The sequence below is a fragment of the Octodon degus genome, unplaced genomic scaffold (assembly GCF_000260255.1).
Source record: "Octodon degus isolate 3935 unplaced genomic scaffold, OctDeg1.0 scaffold00307, whole genome shotgun sequence".
Lineage (NCBI taxonomy): Eukaryota > Metazoa > Chordata > Mammalia > Rodentia > Octodontidae > Octodon > Octodon degus.
In genome coordinates this window covers 905,508-910,188 of record NW_004524883.1, presented here as the reverse complement: position 1 = coordinate 910,188, position 4,681 = coordinate 905,508, and positions in this window count along the sequence as shown.

Genomic DNA, 4,681 nt, shown 5'->3' with positions numbered 1-4,681 from the left:
AAAAAACAAAAAATAATAAATAAAATAAAGATGAAGCGAAGAGTCTTGATGCAGACAGGAAATGAACTATATCCATTCCTACTCTAAATTGAGAAATTCTAAAGCCAGGCAAGATTACTATCACTGGGCTGGCCAAATAGCTCAGCGGATTTAGGCACCTGCAAACAAGCACAGGGGCCAGGGGTTCGATCCCCCAGCCTGCCCCGGAGGGGCACTGAGACAGCAATTGAGACTGGGCGTGGTGGCACACTCCTGCAATCCCAGCTCTTGGGAGGCTGTAAACAGGCAGATCACTATGAGTCCATTCTAGTAGTGAGACCCTGAACACCCTGTAGATCCTCCCATAAAATACAAAAAAAAAAAAAAAAAAGATTACTATCATTAACTAATGGGTTGCTAAATTGAGGAGTATTGTAATTTTCAAGATGAAGAAAATATTGAAAAATAACCCAAAGTAAAGACAAAGTTTATCTTCTCTGCTTTGAAAAACCTTTCATGCACCATCTCACTGCTCACATTAGAAGTAATGAAGTGGACCTAGTTGAATCAAGGTACTGTGGTGTCATTGCCGGGGCAGGCGATCGCCATGGCCTCGACCCCTCCTCTTCCTCTGCCCTTCACCGCGAGAGAGTGAGCAAAAGAGACTCCTTTCTGAGGCTGAGCAAATGCCTAAAAAATGAAAAGGAAAATACATAGTATCTAAATCCCAGGACATTTGATTAAAAGCCTGAAGTTTATTCATTGGGCTGTCTGGCTCCCTCCTGTGAAGGCTGGATGTCTCACTTTTAATCTGATGGTACTCATACAATAAGGAATGTCTTGGAAAAGGTCACTGAACCTGGAGTTAGAAAATAGACCTTGGAATCCTCGTTATGGGTAGGGTGTGATGAGGAATACTTGTAATTCTAGCACCTGAGAGTCTGAGGCAGAGACAGCAAGTTCAAGATCAGCCTGAAATAGTGGCTGGGGAGATGGCTCAGTGGAATAAGCACTTCCCTGGCAAGCGCAAGGGCCTGAGTTCAATCCCTGGTTCCACAAAAAAAAAAGACGAGCTTTGACCTACATGTGAGACCAGGGTTAAAAAAAAAAAAAAAAAAAAAAAAAAATCTCAGATGTACCCTGGCTGAATTGCTTGTGATTCTAGACATTATTTAACTCTCAGTCCCTTGTTTTCTTCATCAGAGGACCAACTTCCCAGGATGGTTGATAGTGGATTAAACGAGATTAGGTATGGACGTAAGGAGTTTGTTGAGACCCTTAAACAGAGTGAGCACTCCTTATGTGTCATTTCCTTGTGCTGCTGTTCATAATACATCACTCTGAGCCTCAGCTTCGGTTTGCAGCAAGCAAAATAGTTAAAACATACACAGCACTTGTATATTACACATCACAACAATGGAATTGATTGTTTAGCAGTGTTGGGACTCGAACCCAGGACCTTGTGCATGCTATGCTAGGCAAGCACTACACTACTGAGCTACATCTTCAGTCCACAGTAGCTACTTCTATGATTTGCTGTACAAGAAGGTACAAAAAGTTGTAAACACCATCTTTGCTCCTTAGAACCATTCCTGAAAAATACCATCAATGATGAAATTTACAATTACAAAGGGCCATGACCAGTGATTCTAAAAAAGGAGGAAACTCAAAAAATACCAATGAGAACATGGTATATAAAGTTCACGCAGAAACAGAAAATTTCTTTTTCTATCCTTTTTTCAATGTTCCTCTCACTGCCCCCTGCCTGCCTACCTCTCATGTACCTGTCAGTTGCCTTCCCAGCAATTGTGGGTGATGACCTCTAGGACGGTCCAAGAAAAGGGGTAACACCCACACCCGGGTACCACCAACCAGGATAGAAGACCAAGCCAGGTCCCAATGAGAAGGGAGGGGTCTTCTCCAGATTCTCCAGCCCGGACAAGCACCCGCCTGGCTAGAAGGAAGGAAAGAAACCAAGGAATATTATTGTCCGTGGCAAACCCTCCAACCAAGCGAATGCCCGTGATGCGTCCAAATGGGCGCAGGGCCACTTCTCCTCTAGAGAAGGTCTCTGTACTGCAGACACAGGATGTGTCGCCAAAAGTTACATATGAAAGGCTTGACACGGGCTCCTCTGACCTCTATCAGAGCCTCAGGTTTTCTCCTTTGCTAGCTACTTCCTAAAATATAGAAGTATACTCATCTTTTTCCACATAAAATACTTATACCTAAGCTTTTAAGTATGTATGGCTAAGTTTGTTTTGCTTTTTATTGCTATTGTTGTTTGCATGTTTTGTTTTGTGTTTACAATACGGGGATTGAACTCAGGGTCTTCACACTGAGCTCTCTCCCAGCCTTTTTTTTTTTTTTTTTTGAGAAAGTATCTTGATAAGTCCCAGTTATCTTGATAAGTTATCCAGATTGGGCTTGAAATTGTGATCTTCCTACCTCAGGCTCCCAGACTGCCTGGTTTATAGGCATGCACCACCACACCTGGCTTGGTTATGCGTTTTGCAGAATTTCTTCCAACTTGGATTTGCAAGGAATTTTCACATGAACACACTAAGTTTACCAACAGATTTTGAGGTAAGCAGCACAGAAATGATATGCCCTTCTCATTGCAGGATATGAAGGGGCACATGGTGTGACTTATTACTGGTGATGTTTGGTTAAGGGGGTGTTTGTGAAGTTTCTGTACTGTAAAGTTGCTATTTTCACCTTTCCATATTCTACTTATTAGAGGCAAATCTCTAAGTTTAAAATTCACTCAAGGCAAGTGCCAATGAGCTCCACCTCCTGGGGGAAGGAGTATCAAAGAATTTTTGATAGTGTGATAAAACCACAACAGTAACTAATATATTTAGAGACAGATGCTTGAATCCATTGTAAATACTGTTTTTCCTTAAAGTATCAACTACTGATTTAGCATTCATTAATGGGTCTTGCCTATAACAAGTATGACTGTGATAACCTATGATGATATTTTAGGTCCTTTATTCCTTCCACATTTATTAACTAGAATTCTTCTGTCCCATCTCTCTCATTTAGTTATTTACTTATCTATTTGTTTATATCAGTATGGATTCAAAAATATGTACTTTATTCTTGGGGTCATAATTCAATATTATCATCATTTGTTATTCTGCTCTAATTGCCTCGGCTTTGGCCATTGGGACTTTTTCAAGTTAGCTCCTATGTTCTTTTGATATGCTGCATTCCCACTCTTTCCCTTTCTAAAAATTTCCTTAATTATGTTCTCTGCCTGTCATTTTTTGTTACCATGAAATACCTGAAGTAAACTAAAGTCCAAGACCAACTAGGGAGAAGAGGAAAAACTGGTTCAGTCTCTGGTAAGGACTTCATGGCGAGAGTACACCTGAGAGACAAAGTCACACCTCAGTACAGGAAGTCAGAGAGGCTCAGGTTCCACAGCCTCACAGGGGGGACACTCCCTCTACTTCACCCATACTGATCTAAGGGCCCATTTTTTTTAATGTACCAGTTATTTAATTAGGTTCTTAGTAAGAAATTTGGAACACTAATTTATGAGGATAAATTCCATTTGTCAGAGCAAAAACAGATCACAGGTAACCCTGGAGGAACAGCTTTGATTTTTGCTAAAATCTGTGAATCCACCATGTTCTGATCTACCTTGCGCTGCTCTGAAATCTGGTATCTCTCTTTCTTGTTGTCGAAGATCTCACCCTCTGGGTGTCTGGGTTTCTGCAGCATCTTCTTCTTGAAATAAGCAACAGTGATGTGATTGGAGATTTTCACTTTGCTGATGTCAATTTTTGTAGAGGTGGCAATGACAAATTTCTGGTGTGTTCTTCATAGAGGAACACGATTAAGGCTAAGAGGCCCAGTCACAAGTAGCAGGCCACTGGCCAACTGTTTCAGGAAGATCACTGTCTTGCCTCTGTGTTACCCAGTGAGGATAATCAAGATGGTGCTGGGAGTGATGCTAGCTTGAAGTTTCCGCACATGTTGACTAAAGAGTTTCTTGCCGTGGCTCAGGAGCTTTCGGGGGACATCTTCAATAGGGTAGTATCCGGGCATTTTTCAAAGCTTAACCACCCAGCTACCTCCATTCTTGTCCCCACCAACCTGTTTTGTGCTCATAGCAAGAGCTTTCTCCTTCTTTTTCTTCTCAGCCTTTGATTTAGCAGCTGTGTACTTTCTCTTATACAAAGCCTTTCTGGAATGCATAGCTGATCAGGAGTATCTACCAATTCGTCTAACCAAGACAGGATTTTGGCTGCAGCAGGGCTGCCCCTTCATGGACATTTTTGTCTTCTTCACCCTACCCTTTTAACCAGTACCACTGGGAGAAGCTCTCTGGGTTTTGTGTTTCTTCTCTTTAGTGTCTGGCTTCTCAGTTTTTTCACCTGCATCTTGCAAGATGGGAAAGAGAACTAAATTTCTAAGGGCCCATTGTACTGGATATAATCTCTTAAAGGTTCCACATTGCTTAGTATGAACCCACACAATCAACCAGACCAGGCATTCTGATATGGGAAGTTTTATTGAGGAAGTAGAAGTGAACAGGCTGGTTGTCTAGCAGACCAAAACAGCCCCGAACAAAAGGGGACAGGGGATTTTAAAGGGTTTTTAGGGGAGGGTGTTTGCAGGCTGGACCAGCCAAGGGAGAGCTAATCTTGACAGGGCTACCTGGTCTGTGGTGGACTTTCAATATTAACAA